This window comes from Pongo abelii, chromosome 3 (genome assembly GCF_028885655.2).
Source record: "Pongo abelii isolate AG06213 chromosome 3, NHGRI_mPonAbe1-v2.0_pri, whole genome shotgun sequence".
NCBI classification, from domain to species: domain Eukaryota; kingdom Metazoa; phylum Chordata; class Mammalia; order Primates; family Hominidae; genus Pongo; species Pongo abelii.
Window position 1 is genome coordinate 183,826,810 of NC_071988.2, and position 18,717 is coordinate 183,845,526.

At 35.0% G+C, this 18,717-nt stretch overlaps 1 protein-coding gene and 1 long non-coding RNA gene across 3 annotated transcripts in view; one reads left to right on the top strand and one right to left on the bottom strand.

Annotated features, from left to right (window-relative positions):
* The window catches only part of FSTL5 (follistatin like 5), an 807,547-nt gene that overhangs the window by 457,648 nt on the left and 331,182 nt on the right, over positions 1-18,717 (bottom strand). The window lies entirely within an intron of this gene.
* The window catches only part of LOC129059126 (uncharacterized), a 45,484-nt gene that overhangs the window by 16,692 nt on the left and 10,075 nt on the right, over positions 1-18,717 (top strand). Inside the window, exon 2 of the long non-coding RNA XR_008524840.2 lies at positions 17,632-17,720. This is a non-coding gene — a long non-coding RNA (uncharacterized LOC129059126). The remainder of the gene's footprint in view (positions 1-17,631; positions 17,721-18,717) is intronic.

An 18,717-nucleotide genomic window follows, 5' to 3' on the forward strand; every position in this document is an offset into this window, starting at 1 on the left:
TCTTACAAGTCATGTGGTGAAAACTGCCATAAGTGAGGCAGGGGCCAATATGGCTCCCTTAGGGAAGGAATGAGAAAATGAGAAAAGTATTATGGTCTATCATGGTCTCTATAAAGGGATTAGTACCAATCATTTACTTTGCTGAACATAGTAGTTGCTACATAAATATTTTTACATGAATTTTAAATAAAATAAAATTACTTCAAAATTCAATAAATTTTCTTGGGCAGATCTTTAAAAAGAGTGCCCACTCACTTTTAAATCTGAAACTAAGAAGAAACCAGAATACTTCTTCAGAAAGAAGCGCCAAGCATCACCAGTGGCATGATTGTGTTTTTTGGTTTTCTGCCTCCTTGCACATCCTATGGTATCAGTTGGTACAAGGTCTGGCCTATTTGAGTCCTTATCAATACACTGAATGTTTAGCTAGCCATAACAACAGCTTGGAAGCTAATCACACTGGTTAAAACTGCCAGAAAAAAAAGAAAGCCTCTAAAGCTTTGGCATATCTTCGATGTTAGCGGTATCTGCTACTACACTACATATGTTATTAATGGCTCAAAACTACTTCAAATGTTTCATCATTGCCCTCGACCTACTCACACACACACACACACACACACACACATATAGAATTCTCAAATTCTATTGGATATTTTCCATGTCTTTTTTGTTCATCTTCTTTGCTTAAAAATAAATGGCAATATTTAATGACTTGATGTGTGAATAGATTAGATAACCTCTTTTATATAAATTATAGGAGTAAAAATGTTCCAAGTAGAGACTGAATATGAGACAAACAAATACTATCTACTAATAATGAAAAATATGAAGTCCTAATGTCTTTAGTGATACTGTCAATCTACCTACATTTAACTTATATGACCTATAAACTTCTAGGGCTTTTCTTGTTTAATGATGATGAAATTGGTATTGCTGTTTTCTTTGATATCACCCCTGCTGTCATAGATAATCCCTAGGCAAAATCAGGTCTTCTAGGTCTTAACATGACAAAATCAAGGAAATCCATTTATGTCTTAACAAATAAGTACTTTTTTGTTCCATTAAAATGGAATTGCTTGATATTACCAAGATCTCAAAGGAAATGTTAATTTTGCATGAAAGATGGTACAGTATTTATACCCTTTGAGGCCTGGGGAAAATATGTATCACAGAAATTAAGGCTGTAATTATCATTAGTTTGAAGCATGTAATCTCTTAGTTCCAGCAAACACAGAGTTAAAAAGTAGCCTATAACTTAGGGAAAGGATGCTATGGTTTAGAGGGATTTTATCCAGAAAATGGTAGAGGTTACTATTTATACGGAATAATAACCATGGGTTTTTAGAATCAACACTTGAATGAAAGTTGCAATGTCGAAAGGGAAGGAAACTAAAATTCATTGATTATATTACTGTGCACTGTCATGGATTTTTAAAACATTCAGCCATTTAATTATTGGAGTAGCCATGCAGCATGATAAGACATGGTACTGAAAATTGTTTTTTAGCATACTTGAATTGTCTCATGCAAAAATACATGTGTGCTTGTGCATGTGCAGGTGTGCATATGCTGGGTGAGGGCAAAGAGGGTGGGTTAGCAATATTCTTCCCAGTGGAGAAGAATCATGTTTCTGGCCCAGACACATTTGCAAGGTTGTGGGGCATCTGGCAATTATCACTAGGTAACAAAAAGGAATTGTCATCTAAGCCTGATGGGAGCTGACTGTGCATCCCATAAAGTGACTTTTCTCTCCATTAACCTGCAGATCTTCAAGCATTAAGTTATAAAAGAAAAAATATTTTTTTTTGGAATCAACAATTACATGGAATCAACCCAAATGCCCATCAATGATAGACTAGATAAAGAAAATGTGGTACATATACACCATGGAATACTATGCAGCCATGAAAAGGAATGAGATAATGTCTTTTGCAGGGACATGGATGGAGCTGGGGTCTGTCGGGGTAGGTGGGAGAAGGGAGAATATCTGGAAGAATAGCCAATGGGCTTAATACTAAGGTAACGGGTTGATCTGCACAACAAACCACCGTGGCATCTATCTACTAATGTAAAAGTAGACAAAGATGGCTGTAAGCAAATAAGGTCAGAAACAATGATACAAATTTTGAGGTTTCATTTAAGTTTCCCCATATCTCTAAAGATAACAATGATTTAAGCAAAATATGGTCTTCTCCAGTAATTATTATTCCTATTAATTACACATGACAAAGTTTAGGAAACTTAAATTCTTTGGCCATGATAATTAGCTAATACCTAATCAGAGCCAAGATTTGGAAGTTGATTATCTTGACACCATCGTTCTCTTTTAATTGAAATATATAAAGATAGAAGCTACTTTCTCGGAAAATTTTTACAACATAAATCTAAATGTGGGTTTCTTTCAGAGTTTGTGTTGTTATTATAGTGCCACTACTAGAATAATCTGTTTAGTTGTTTATTCTCAGTTGTGTCTGGTTAACTACCTAACGACACAAACACAGGTGCACATAATCATAAAACTGATTTTGGCAACCATTTCAGGTATCTTTCGTAATGATAAACTGCCAAAATGAAACAAAAAGTATGTGTCTATATACACTAAATATATGCACATACGTATATACATACATTTAATATATATGTATGAAATATGTGTATATATAATTTATAACATTGTTATATTTTGCCACATCTGAAATAACTTAATTCTGGATGTTGGTTTAAACACTGTTAGAATATTTTGTTGTTAACAGGAAATTTTATAATAACTGAAAATAAATGTTAGAGTCATAGATATTTCCTCTATTATTTAGAGAATATATTTTCCTTTGCATAATATATTACCTATAACTTTGGCTTCTCTTAAAGTTATATAAGTTAAGAATAATTTCAGTTCATTCTACAACCATCTTAAATGTTAAAGTAAAATAGAATAAAGGAAAACCCAATTGATCTCATCCCTACACACATACACACACAAGTAAACACATTTTATCACATTTAATTTAATTGCATTTTGATTTAATTAGTAATTATCTTCATGACAGTTTGGTTACTTTTGTAAGTCATAACATTATCAGAAAATGAATTGTAAATTAGTTTATTTATGCCATCTTCCAGAAGACTATTGTTTTAGGATCACCACAGTTCATCTTGTTAAATGAGGTTAGTGACACTGACCCTCACCCTTTCAAAGTACTAATTGAATACACTCTTTCAACATAGGTAGATATAAAATATATATATATATTTATTTGAAATCACACATTTAAGTTCTAAAGGAAAATGACTGCCAACTATTAAAGGACCTAAAATAGCATATTTAAAGATAATGGAATTTACTGAAAAACTAACAAATAACAAAAATTCAAAAAGTAAACAAACCATTGCATGCATCCTACTCTTTAGAATAAACAAGGTGAAATTAAGCATTTCTTGCCTTAATCAAAACCACATTGAGATACCAGTCAGAATGGCAATTATTAAAAAGTATAGAAACAACTGATGCTGGTGAAGTGGTGGAGACTAAGGAATGGTTTTACACTGTTGGTGGGAGTGTAAATTAGTTCAACCATTGTAGAAGACAGTGTGGTGATTCCTCAAATATCTAGAGACAGAAATACCATTTGACACAGCAATCCCATTACTGCATATATACTCAAAAGAATATAAATCATTCTATTATAAAGATACATGAATGTATATGTTTATTACAGCACTATTCACAATAGTAAAGACATGTAATCAACCCGAATGGCCATCAATGATAGACTAGATAAAGAAAATGTCATACATATACACCATGGAATACTATGCAGCCATAAAAAGGAATGAGATCATGTCCTTTGCAGGGATATGGATGGAGCTGGGGTCTGTCGGGGTGCATGGGAGGAGGGAGAGCAACAGGAAGAATAGCTAATGGATACCGGGCTTAATACCAAGGTGATGGGCTGATCTGTGCAGCAAACCACCATGGCACACATTTACCTACGTAAAAAACCTGCACATCCTGCACATGTACCCCTGAACTTCAATTAAAAGTTGAAGGGAAAAAAAGAATTTCTTGCCTTGTTCTTCTCTCACATTTTTCATTTATGTATTATTTTATCATTTACTTGAGCAAAAATGGTTTCCTAATAGCCTCCCTTAAGAATTACATAGAAATACTTCAGTCTTATTTTGTTGAGCTTATCTGTTTTCTAAAAATAATATCAGTACAATATAATTCTCCAACAGGAAGTTTGTAATGAAAGCTGTAATCATGTAGATCATGCAGATTAATAAATGTTAAGTGACTTGTTTATTGTTGTTGTTTTGAGATGAAGTCTCCCTCTGTTGCCTAGGCTGGCATGCAGTGGCACGATCTCGGCTCACTGCAACCTCCGCTTCCTGGGTTCAAGCGATTCTTGTGCCTCAGCCTCCTGAGTAACTAGGAGACAGGCACCCGCCACCACACCCAGCTAATTTTTGTATTTTTAGTACGGACAGGGTTTCATCATGTTGGCCAGGCTTGTCTCAAACTCCTGACCTCAGGTGATACACCTGCCTCGGCCTCCCAAGTGGCTTTTTTTTTTTTTTTTAAGTGAACATTTCACTTTTAAAAAGGAAAGTCTTAAACTTTCCTAAAAGTTAATCATTTATTTGTTGCTTTTTGTTTGGATATATGTTTGCTTCTGCTAGAATTTTCACACTATAATAATTTGATATTATTGGCATAACCAAGAGAAAAACGTTAACCTTTCTTGGGTAGGTATTTACTCCTCTTTATCCTGATCAGAAAAAATACAGTACAACTGATTTCAGATGTTCTTATTCATTAAACATGGTTTACCCAGGTTCTGACAGAAAACAGACTGGGGGGACATTAGCATTCCAGAATTAGATAAGATTATTTAGAGTCTACCACTCACTTGCTATGCAAAATTAGATATGGCTTTTAGACTCACTTTGCTTACCAATACAACAAAGATGATAATCTCTGTTTCATAGGCTCAGGTTCAGGCTTGAATAAAAGAATTTATCTACTACCATAGTAAATAATAAAAGCTATCATAACGGCATCTATTTATATATGTAGATCATAACCTATATATATTGCTTTGTAGTAATAACTTTAAAGGCAAGTTTACTCTGGAACTCAAAGTTGGAGGAGTATACGACTGGCCAGGAGGAACAGGGAAAGCTTTTTACTGGAATCTTAGGAAGGACTTCTGGTGATGAGTTGATCGGGTATATTTTTCACTGAGGAAAGAAAAAAATGACTAAAATTCACTTCCCAGCTGAGAACCATTGCTCAATAAAGTATATTCTGTCCTTAGAAAGGGCTTTTGCCATGCAATGAGTCCTCCAGGAGATAAACTGAGCACTTGGCATAGAGGCTGCTTACACAGGAAAGAGTAATATCAATTATCTCAATGAGTATTGTGAACTACTGTGAAGTCCCTACATGATAATGCCCCTTAATAGAGGTTTTGATGGTAAACATTCACATTCATTGGAACAATTACATGTATCTTCACCAGCCTAAGAGAACAAAAGATACGTTATTACACACTGGGTGATAAGGTTTTGATTATCCTTAGGGATTACTGCTGTTAATCCAACAACAACAACAAAATAATTCGGTAGATTCTTTAGTCAGAGAGTGTGACACAAATAAGAAATGTCAGGAATAAATAAGGTAGGTTAAACTACTATGCAAAATAGTAGCTGGCTTCATGAAAATTGAGGAGTCATGAGAAATGTTCAACATATATAATAAGGGATGAACTCTACAAACAATAATATAGAAAATTCAGTATGTGCTATATTATATATATACACCTTTACTTTTTAAGGTTAAACTTATATTTACCATATAGATATTCATACAAATATTTACCCAAATTCAAAAGATTATTTTAATAATGTTAAAAATTTATTTTTTCCTAAATATAAATCTAATCATAATTAGCATGTGTACAACAATGTTGGTTAAGTCAATCTTCACATTTCTTTTGAGGAATATAGTTGAGAGGTTTTTTTTGTTTTTTGTTTTTTGTTTTTTTTTTTTTTTTTTGCTTTCTAGCCTTGTTACTATTAAGTTCTACAGTTTGGAAACAAAGATTGAGAATATTCTCAGCAATGTGGCTCCAGGTGGTAATATTAAAGAGAAGAGAGTCTGATTAAGCGCTAATTGTGGTATTGGGGTAAATTAATTATATTACAATAAATATAAAAATTAAGATTAGCAAAGTTTTATGCTCTGGGCTGTGTAAACACAGGGCAATACTGCCATAAGGTATCCTTGGAGAGCTTTCTATCTGGTACATTCAGAGCTACTCTGTATTCCCTTGAAATTTCACAAGAGAAGAAAATTACATATTCAGGTCCATAGGAATACATGGAAACAAAACAAACTTCTCCTTTGAGCATAAAACAGACACATTTATTTCAATATAATGTCAGTGTTCTTGTTTGCAATCAGAATACTAAATAATAATTTGTTATAGAATTTATCATTAAATTGAAAATTCAGATAAAGATAGAAATTTGCTATTAAGTATTCATTACATCAATGCCAAAAATATAGGAAGTGCAGGAAATAGATAAGTAGGTACCATATTTGGTCCTAGGACTATACTTGAAATTTACAGAAAAGGTAAGAAAATCCACCTTCTCTGAATCTTGTTTAATCGTAGGCTTTATTTCCTCTTCATATGGTAACTAAGTCATTTTATATGGAGTGTAATACAGTGCTATTAGAGAAACAAATCATGTTGCACTAAAGTTAATTTTATAACATTTAGCTTTCTCACTTCGACTGGTAAAATACCATACGTCAAAATTAAATGCAATCCCAGTTACTGGACATTTTTTCCAACCTGTATTACAAAAGTGTGTACTATTTGGGCTGAGTTGGAAAAAATGGTCCAAAGAGGGGGAGGAAAAATCACTAAAGAAACATCATCTAAATTTGAAAAAGCAATAAGGAAAAGGAATAAAACCAAGATATTTAAAACTTTGCCCTTTAGTTGCATTTCTTTTATTTTTAAGGGTTTATATGCATCATGCCATCCAGGAGCTTATAGTCTTATAGGGATAAAATATAAACCATAATTAGCAATATATCAATGATACCAAGTACTAATTACTAATGGAAGCAAGAATGTAATCTTTTGAAGTTGAGGAAACAGTGATCTTAGTTCAATTTTGAAAATTAGACTATTCTTGTGTACCCAAAGCAATATGACTTTTCTTGAAAGATCACTTGGGCTTAATTTGTTGATATTGAACATAGAAGAAACAGCATGAGAAAAGGCGTAGAGGTGAGCAAATGTGTTTGTATAAAAGGGTAGAAAATATCACAAACAAGTAGTTTATAGTTTTCTATGATATTTTTCAAGGGAAATATTAATGATTTAATTATAAAATTAAATAAATATTTCTAAGAGCATCTGCATAGCATCAAAATGTGGTCATATTTAAAAAGCCATTCGGAAGCAACACTATGGTTTACTTACATGCAACCATCAAACATTTATTGGGCATGTATTTTGCTGGGTACTCTTCTCAACCTAGAGATACAAAAGTGAAAAAAGCCAAATACCTGTCTCTCTTTATAGAATTTATATTTTAACAGAGAAGAAAATGTATTTCTATTTACATCTGTGACCCATTTATTTGCATACTTGTGTGTGTGTGTGTATATATATATATATAAAAATATGTATGTATGTATATGTGTATGGCAAGCAAGTAAACAAATAATATAAATACATATAGTAATAAACATCATAAGGAAATCAAACCAAGAAGTCAGACAGTAGATCTGGGTAGAGGGTAAAGACGAAATCATGGATGAGTTGAGAAAGCTGAATGATTAAAGAAATGAGAATTGCAAAGGCATGGGGCAAGAGGGTTAGTCAGAGTACTCAAGGCTGTGAAGCCAGATTGTGGTTAGCATGCTGAAGGGAAGAAAAAACAGGCTAGTTTGATTAATGCAGAGTAAATGTGGAATAATGAGATAAGAGGCAAGATAGATACAGAAGCCAGACTTATAGTCTTGGTTGATTATTGTGTGAAGCTTGGAATTCACTCTAAGAGCAACTGGAAAGCCATACATTGGAATATTCAAAGGTGGCAGGGGCATCTGACTTGCCTTTTGACAAGGTCATTGTCATGGTAAAGTTGGAAGCAGAGGGTGTTAAAAGGCACTGCTACAGTAAAGGTGAGAGGTGGAAGTGACTTGGACTAGGTGATCATGGTGAAAATGCTGAGAATTGATCAGATTCTCAAATCAGATATATATTTTAAAGGTGTTGACTACAGTATCTGCCGACAGATTGCACGTGAAATAGGAGGGACAGAAGGGAGAAATCAGTATTTCCTGTGATTTAGTCTGAGTAACCTAGTGAAAATGTATTTACATCCATGTGGAATTTTTTTTCTAACACCAAAGTACGCTTCTTGGGGATCAATTATTTGTCGTATTCTTAACTGCTACATTATACTTATCTGGCTGGAATGCTACCCCTTTCAGCTCATCACTCAGTCTTTTCATGAAGCTAACTGCTACTCTTTCTTCATTACTCATTATAAACACATCTTTCCATCAAATATATCTCTGCAAGCCTACATGAGTAGATTTTAACAAATTTATCTCTATTTTAATTATTTAATATTAAGTTTATTAATGTAATTATTGCATCCCCACTACGAAAACTCCAGAAGGGCAAAGATTATGTCTGTTTTATTCACAGATTATTTGCACTACTAGGACCTGGAAGACTATGGAAAGAGTAAATTTTTATTGAGTAGCTAATTCTTTTTTCTTCCTTGTCTCTTTTTTCCCCAGCCCTTGATTTGGGGGTTTATGTAATCTTCTTTCATCACCTTATGCTTTTCCCTATTTTGGTTAACTACTAGTCAGTTAACTGTTGAGGGGAAGAGGCTTTTAGCCTAACTTTTGGCAAACTACCAAATTCAAAGTTGTTCTGGGCAACAATTTAAGTTCCTTACTGTTAAAATCTGAATGTCAATGTCTCCCACCCTAAATTCATATGTTGAAATCCTAACCATAAAGGTGATAGTATTAGGAGGTGGCGTCTTTGGGAAGTGATTAGGTCATGAGACAAGAACCCTCATGGACAGGATGAGGGCCCTTATGTTAATAAAAGAGGCCTCAGAGAGATCCCTATCCCCTTCCACCATGTGAGGATAAAATGGGAAGTTAGCAGTCTGGAACCCAGAATAGAGCCCTCATCAGAACTGGACCGTGTTGGCAGCTGATCTTGAGCTTTTCAACCTCCAGAACTGTGAGAAATAACATTTCTGCTGTTTGTAAGCCACCCAGGCTATGGTATTTTGTTACAGAAGCCTGAATAGATTAAGACATCCACCTTGAAGGTCCCTGACTTACTTGTATCATTAAATTCATGCAAGGTATACTTAGAGAGCTCTTTCTATACCTAGGCACTATGATGGACACTGATGATAACATAGTGAGCAAAAGCAGGCATGATCTCTCCATTATGCAAATCAAAATCCAACGGAAGAGACAGATATCAATCCTACAATCCCATAAAATACACTTATCTTCACTCTACTTTAGCTAACCTCTTCTAAATATACTATTTTGAACTTCTCCACCTTTGAAATGATAATTCTAATTCTTTTTCTCAGACAACAAATATGGCTCTTGCTCCGTTCTCATTATTTAGCTCTGCACTGTGAATAAAGAGACTCCAATACATGACCATGTCTTTTACTTCTAGATGTGTGTCTTGTTCTGCCTTTAATCCTTCCTGTCTCTTTCCTTGGCATTCCATGGAGCCTCTCTCTTGCCTAGAGCTTTATCTCCCTTAACAATTCCTTTCAGTCACAAACTTTTGTTAAACCCCATTCTGTAACACATTTATGTATCTTGTATTCTCTGTGCCTGTGGGAATAGTTCAATATTGCTGGGGAAAAAAAATCTCATATAAGTCTTAATCAGTGGCTTTGCAATTTGTGGTTTCACATCTTCACTGGGAAAACGTCTTGGTAGACTTCTTATGTGGTCCTGGTCAGGTCTCTCTCCCATTTCCATTTTCTCCAGGCAGCTCTCTTAGTACTGTTTCCTAGTTCCTTAGCAGATGATAGTGCTTCCACTTTTAAAAACATTTATTCTATCAAAAATAAAACCCTTGACTTAGTACTGTGGTGCCTGGAAAGTTACCTATAGTCACAAACTTCCCTACTTATTTAATTTCTATCTTAGAAGAATAGATGGGAACTTCTACTCTGTCTCACATCCTATCACCCTCCTGTGGTTTAAACCAATGCTAATTTACAAACCTTTCTCAGCACTTGATCTTTTCTATTAGGTTCATTATACATTTCACCACCAGGTTAGCTTGGAAAACCACATTTTGTTGGGTTATATGCACTTCCAAAGACTTCCAAACATTTCTTTCAGCCTTTAGTGAATTTTCCAATTTCTTCATTTGGTTACTAAAAGCTCTCTGAAACATAACTCAATGGTAATATCTGTTACTCTAAAATATGAACTACTTTATAGATTATTTTCCCAACATTCTGCATCTTTCAATATTTAAAAAAATATATACTTGCTCAATTTCCAAAATTTGGGAAAATGAATTCAAACTGATCAGCTATGTAAAACGTATAGCACTAACTGCTGGAAAAAAATAATGAATAAAGCAGGCCTGTTCCTTACCATCACTACATTCCTACTGCCTTTATTTCTATCTTAGAGGAATAGAAGGGAGGTATAGCAATCCATGTGAGGTAGCAGAGGCTTGAATGCCACGGATTAAGTGCTACTATGTTCATGTGCAGAGGGCTGCTGGAGCATGTTGGAAGGAAGTGGGACTCAGAGTGAAGTATTAAGGTGGGGTTTCAAGGAAGGCTTTGAGGATCAGATAACAAATTAAGGACTACGAAATGAAATGAATGTATTTAATGGAAAAGGACATGGTAGGGAGAAAACAACAATGTATGCAATGCTTTTCTCAGAAGTAAAAGAGAGCATGCAATTTAAAACCTTGTTTGTGGCTCACGCCTGTAATCCCAGCACTTTGGAAGGCCAAGACGGGCGGATCATGAGGTCAGGAGTTCGAGACCATCCTGGGTAACATGGTGAAACCCCGTCTCTACTAAAAATACAAAAAATTAGCCGGGTGTGGTGGCGGGCGCCTGTAGTCCCAGCTACTTGGGAGGTTGAGGCAGGAGAATGGCATGAACCTGGGAGGCAGAGCTTGCAGTGAGAGGAGATCGCGCCACTGCACTCCAGCCTGGGCGACAGAGTGAGACTCTGTTTCAAAAAAAAAAAAAAAAGAAAAAAAATCTTGTTTGGCTGAAATGTAGAGCTAATGATGAAGATGGGTCAGAGATTAAGTTGAATTGGTAATAATGTTGTCATATGCCATATTAAGGAGATTGGGTGTTATAACAAAAGCATGGAAAGCTTTGAAGAATTCAAAGGTAATAGGTCAGACTTAGACTTTTCATATCAATCTGCTTCCAGGGTAGAGAAAATTTCCAGTGGCTTAAAACTGAAAGCAAGTTGCTGAATTAGGAGGAATCTATGAACACGCGATGGTAACACACATCTAGGTATAGACACTGGAACTCTACAATTGTTTGTCCTATGGATATGTAAAAATTAATCTAACCATTTACCTAGTTTTTTACATTTATATTCTATTTGGTGATTCTCTGAGAAGGGAGTAAAGCCTTTATTTTTTGTAGACCATCTCATAACATTATACTTACATGGTCCACATTGCAAGAAATGCTGAACCAAGTGCTGATTAGTTATGGGTAAATGCCTAGGTGTACCCTGTAATACAAGTACTCACCTCATAGCCTAAGAAATCTTGGAAAGATGTTGGACAAGTATTACTTCTCTCTCTCTCTCTCTTTTCACCCCTCTCTCTCTCTCACACACACACACATGCACACACACACAAAATGCACAGCATATTATATTTCACAAAAAGATAATATCTTTACAAGAAAATATGTTGTGTTTCTTTACAAGAAAACATGTTAAAACATAATTTACATATCTTTATTCAGTGAATTGTGTGCTACGTATCGTAAATATTTGTATTGATATTATCCTACTAGAGTGTATTATATCCTTTTTTCTTGTCATAAATCCTAAATGCAGCCAGGCGTGATGGCTCATGTCTGTAATCCCAGCACTTTGGGAGGCTGAGGCGGGCGGATCACCTGAGGTCAGGAGTTCGAGACCAGCCTGGCCAACATGGTGAAACCCTGTGTCTACTAAAAATACAAAAAATAGCAGGCCATGGTGGTGCATGCCACAATCACAGCTGCTTGGGAGGCTGAGGCAGGGGTATCGTTTGAACCCGGGAGGCAGAGGTTGCAGTGAGCTGAAATAGCTCTACTGCACTCCAGCCTGGGAGTGAGACTCCATCAAGAAAGAAAAGAAAAGAGAAGAGAAGAGAAGAGAAGAGAAGAGAAGAGAAAAGAAAGAGAAAGAAAGAAAGAAAGAAAGAAAGAAAGAAAGAAAGAAAGAAAGAAAGAAAGAAAGAAAGAAAGAAAGAGAAAGAAAGAGAGAGAGAAAGAAGAAATAAAGAGAAAAGGAGGGAAAGAAAGGAAAGGAAGAAAGGAAGGAAGGAAGGAAGGCCTAAATGCTAATTGAGTAATATCACTCAAATTACAGGAATTTCTCTGATACTGATCCTCATTCGAATATGGTACAAAAATCCAGCAGTCCAATTTTGGGTAAAATTAAAAATCCAGGTAGCATTATATTTTTTGATAGGTAGAGGCTGACTCCCTTTTAGACTCTTGCTAGAGAAGCAGCTAAAGAATTTACTGGGCAGGATTCAACTTATTTCAAGCAATCTTTGCAAGTTGCTTTTTCACTTTAATTCTCTGATGATAAATGTGGTATAATAATAGTTGACAGCAAGATGGAAAGAAAATATATAAATACATAGAATAAACTACTCACAGACAATCTGATCAATGCATGTGTCTGTGGCTAAGAAATCATTTTTCCCTTGATGAAAATTTAGTTCATTCCATCTCACTGAAAAGTAATGTAACATCATTACTCTTTCCTCACCTTGTAAAACTGACACAGCATACTCAAGAGACTTCAGTTTCCCTCTTTGGGAGAAACTGTAATATTGAGATCAAATTAACCCTCAATGGGAATGAATTCTTTATGCAAATACTTGCAATTTAATAAATAGACTGTAGAAAAACATTTTTAAAACTCTATATTTATAGATAAAGTATCTTTGATAATCTTTTAACAAATTTTTTTACTAACTTGTGGTACTTCACTATTGCTTTTTAGTGGTTAAAATAAGATGTAATAAGCACAAACATAAATGATTATTGTATTTATGAGTAATTATGAAAGATAGACTGTGAGCCTATAATTATTCAGCAATTAATGGCTTTCCTATAGTAAAATATACAAGATTCAGCTGCTTTTACAATTTCAATTTTAAAGCAGTAATAACATCACTACCAAAACTAGGCAGGCAAAGTCTTGATATTGGAGATGATGCCATATTCAGTGCAGGCTGGAATGATCTACAAGAAGTCACTATAAGAGAGAAAGAAGGCTGGGTGCGGTGGCTCATGCCTGTAATCCTAGCACTTTGGGAGGCTGAGGTGGGCGGATAACCAGGTCAAGAGATAGAGACCATCCCAGCCAACATGGTGAAACCCTGTCTCTACTAAAAATACAAAATTAGCTAGGTGTGGTGGTGCACACCCGTAGTCCCAGCTACTCGTGAGGCTGAGGCAGAATCACTTGAACCCGGGAGGCAGAGGTTGCAGTGAGCCGAGACCCAGCCACTGCACTCCAGCCTGGTGACAGAGAGAGACTCCATCTCAAAAAAAAATAAATAAATAAATAGAGAAAGAAATGATAAAGAACCTGCAAATCCTCAACAGTTGTCCCTTATCTCTTTTCTGAAAGAAGGTGAAGAATTTACAAATGTACTTTTGTTATAATGCAAACTATCTGAAAAACAAAAGCTGTAAATGTATGGGTGAGTAAAAAATACATGTATAGCTAGTTCTCCATTAAGTATAAAATATTCTCCTCATCAAATATCAGTGATAACATTGCAGTCTGATTTGATCAAATTGGCTACAAATAATATAAAATCATACTTAAACATATGGAAAGCCCATTTTTTCCAGAAATTTCTACTCATCAATAACAAAATAGTCTTTCATTTTTCTATCAGTTATAACATTTAACTATTCATATTTCAATGAACAAATGCATTCTAATTATAGCTATCTTTGTTAACAGGTATGAAGGAAGAACAATAAAAGTGTAGTGTTAGGAAATTGATGGTTGTGCTTAGGGGATAGGCAAATGATCTTGTTAGATGTAAACAGTGTATAATCATGATGAACAAGGTAGGTTTAATTAAGAGGATAGAAGACCTTGGGTTGCCAACTAGTTTTTACTATATACAGTAAAATATTCGTTTTGTTTAGTTTCAGGCAAGGGAGGTTTTATCATCAAAGATGTGCAGGAGGGTGAATGCTTTTATTCAGGTCATGGGAAAAGTCAACACAAAAAGGAAAATAAAGCAGCAGGAGAATCAGTTTGTTGCAACAGTTACAACAACAGAAATAGAGAACATTGCAAGGCATGATGGTAGCAGAACTGACAGACTGGATATGATGCGGGCAAAGAAAAGAGAATCTCTGTATCATAAACTCAACCCGTGTAAATAGCATAAAAGAGTTTGCCTTTTCCAATTCCTGGTTTCCACAAGAAGTGATTTTCCTCACCCTCCCTCACTTGTATTGGTTCCACACTTAAGTTATTTATCTTGTTTGAAAATTTGCAAAGTATAATTTGATAACCTTGCCACAATTCTACCTAACTTTCCCTTGATGGCTGCAGACCTGCCACCAGTGAGCCAACAGCCATTTCTCCAGGAGCCTTGTTTCTTCTAGAGAAGGACTTCAGCACTGCTGGGAGGGGTCTGGCCACTTCTGGAGTCAGAGTTTTTGAGGCTGATAGGCTAACAAATTTAGAGCCATGTCTTCCAACCTTGATTTTATCAGTGAAAAAAATGGTGCTTGTTTGTTCTTGTCGTTGTCTACTGTTTTTGTTGACATTTGTTATAACTCAAGGTGTTCTACTTAGTTGGAACCCCCATAAAGCTCCAAGAGTAGTGTCAACTTTTGTTTCTTCTGCGGACCTGTGGATTAGTTTGGTATTGGACACATTATTTTAAACTTACCCTTTAGAAACAGATTACATCAAGCTCCATCGTGAAATACTTTGTAATCCCAGCAGTTATACTAGCATTCTGAGAGCAGCCACAAAAGGATGTTATGAAGGAAGTAACATAACACATTTCAGGTTCATTCTCACAGCAATGTGTAGTGGTGGCCAAGTTTATACTTTATTCACTGGCTTTGGAGTCAGGTGGATCAGGGCTCGAATCGCATCCCCGATTCTTAAAAGCTGTATGGTTAGAGACAATGTATCTAAGTCGTGTGAGGCTCAGTTTATAAATCTGTACAATGGAGATATTAAAAGTAACTTCACTAGTTGTTGTGAGGATTAAATAACATAAAAATAAATGTAGCACTTATTTTAGAGCTGGGAAAATAGATTAAATTAAAGGCAGTTTTAATTAATGTGAGGAGCCAAGCTAAATGTAGTGGGAAAGTTGGGAAGCTGGTGCAATATTAGAGTGAAATTATTTTAAAAGCATTAATGAGGGTGGGTGTGGTGGCTCATGCCTATAATCTCAGCACTTTGGGAGACCGAGATGGACAGATCACGATGTCAAGAGATTGAGACCATCCTGGCCAACGTGGTGAAACCCCATCTATAGTAAAAAGACAAAAAAATTAGCTGAGCATGGTGGTGCACACCTGTAGTCCCAGCTACTCGGGAGGCTGAGGCAGGAGAATGGCTTGAACCCAGGAGCGGAGGTTGCAGTGAGCCAAGATCGCCCCTGCACTCAGCCTGGGCAACAGAACAAGACCTTGTCTCAAAAAAAAAAAAAAGATAAAAGATGAAAAATGCATATCTCAGGGAACATCTATGAGAAAAAATGTAGTGATGTATGCCAATTCTTTTAAAGATAAGATACTCAGTGGGTGATAATAATTATTAAGGAGGGAAAGTATATTAAAGTTGTTAGAATATTGGCTTCACATTCAGGCAGATCCAGATTACTAGTTGTGTGACCACAAATAAGGTTCTTAATCTATATCAGATCCTTTAGCAGCAAAATGAGAATAATACCACTGTAGTTGACATTATGGCTGACTCCACCACCCATTCCACCTTCCCCAGCTCTAGGTAGAGAGTATGCTAATTTCAGCGGTTTACAAGCAAAGGTGAGTTTTGCCCTCTAGAGAAAATTCAGCTATGTCTCAAGACTTTCCTGATTGTCACAATTGTGAGTGTTACTGGCATGTAATAGGTAGAGGTCACTGTCGGATGCACTTTCTACAGTGCATAGGAAAGCCCTCCAGAACAAAGAATTCTCTGGCTGAAATATCAATTGTGTCAATGTTGAGAAACCTTGGCCTAATAACAAACCATGAATGTCCCAGGCACTGTGCCAGTGTTAATACATTAGCATATGGCATTCTCCTACAGATAGGTATTTGTCCAGGGTGTATGTGTCTTACATTGATATAATTGGACTTAAATGCAGAAATCATATTCAAGATTAAAATCTCTCTCTGTCTTCACCACTCTTCTCCCACCTTCAATCTCTTTACCTCTCCTTTCCTCCTCCTATCTCACGTTCCCCATTTTCTACTCTCCCACTGAAACTGAAGAAAAAAGACTGTAGCTCTGATTAGTATCAACAGTCGTCTTAAGACTGCAAGGTAAATCTGCTGTAATAGAGACAACAGAGAAAGTGACAGAATGAGTGTTGGAATTTGATTACTGTGTTGGCCTCTTTTTGAACTATCTCCCTTGCTAGACTACAAACCCCATAAGATAAAACATGTATAATTTGTTCACCACGTGGTGTATAACACAGTATATGGCATATATAAGTGATGTAGAAACGATAAATAATTGTTCTTCTGCTTTTCTTTTCTGTCTGTCTTTTCACAAGAGTAAGTTACTTAAGAATTTTCCTTTTTTCATAACGAAGATAAAATATTATTTGTTCAATCATACACACACACACACACACACACACACAAAGAGAGAGAGAGCAAGAGGAGAAAGAGACAGTAAATAAAGAAAAAAAGAGTATCATGGCATAGTGGAAGTTCAAAATATCTGAATAATAGCCTAATTTAATCTTGGCTTCTAATCTTGACCCTGTCTATTTTATATCACATCATAGAGTCATCCATGAATACAGGATTTTTTTTCTATTTGGCAATGTTTTCCACGTTCCAGAATAAGGAAAGTCTGGCATATACTTAGCACTCAATAAATTCTTAATGATACTCAATAAATTCTTAATGAATGAGTAAATATCACTTACCTTTTCAGAGCTACAATTGTTAATAATACTTACCTTAAGGTTGTATTAGAATTCAATTAAATAAAGTAAGCTAAGTGTTGAATGCATTACAGATGTTCAATACACATTAATTTATTTTCTTTCTTTTTTTTCCCAAATAATTTTCTGCTAGGAAACATCCCAGACAGCTGGATACTAATCAAGTATACTAAATGGGTCAAATTATCTGCATAATGAAAACAAACCCAAAAGGATTGACAGGTAGGGAAGAGAATAAAGCTTGTTGAGGCAAAAATATTCCTTAATATATGTAGATACATCTAAATCAGTAATTTTATTTATATCTTTAAAAATATAGCCACTTCTTTGAAAACCACAGATGCTGTAAACACATACTACTTTCATAATTTTTTTTTCCAGGTCAAGAACAATTGAATATGCATTATATGAATATCTGATCAGTCTATTAAAGAAGTAATGCACAATTGTTTAATTCACAAAACCAAATACTTTATGACTCTATTTCAGTTTATTTGTTTTATAAAGAATTTGTATAACATGCCATTAGCACTGATTACTGAAGTTAATAGTTTTACCTTACATAGTTAACATAGAACATAACATAGATATTAGCCAATCAGTCTATACATATTTGCACTTGGTAAAAAACTGTTCCATAGACTTATTGACATACTTAAAATTTTCAAGATTAGAGATAGTTTTTGAGTCTGTTTTGTAGATAATTATTAATTTGTGGAAATTTCACTATTTCACATTTTTATATGTCACATATTTTATCAGAATAATTGTTGCAACCAAAATTGTTAATTTCTCTGAATTTTCAAAAAGCAACCCGGCAAACCAAATAGGTACCTCGTTTCGTTTTATGGATAACATAAACCTACATATATTACCTCATATAATATTCATGATATTTCACAATATATTATGAGGTACATAGGAATTAATTTTCTTCATTTTCAAGGAAAGAAGCCAGCTATTTAATGTTGAACAAATGCTTGTTTGATCAAAGGCTTATTTGACCATCTGCAGACAGATTATTTCTTTTCCAAACTGATTTATTTGTTAATATAATGAGCATATGTGTATTGAAGCTATGAGTAAGCAACAGAGTTGAAACATAGCTCCTGCATCTATTAACTGTGTGACTTTGGGCAGGGAATAAATTTTACCATACCTCAAGGTAGATAATTATAGTGTCTATCTCACAAGGTGTTTGCATGAAATCTATCACTGT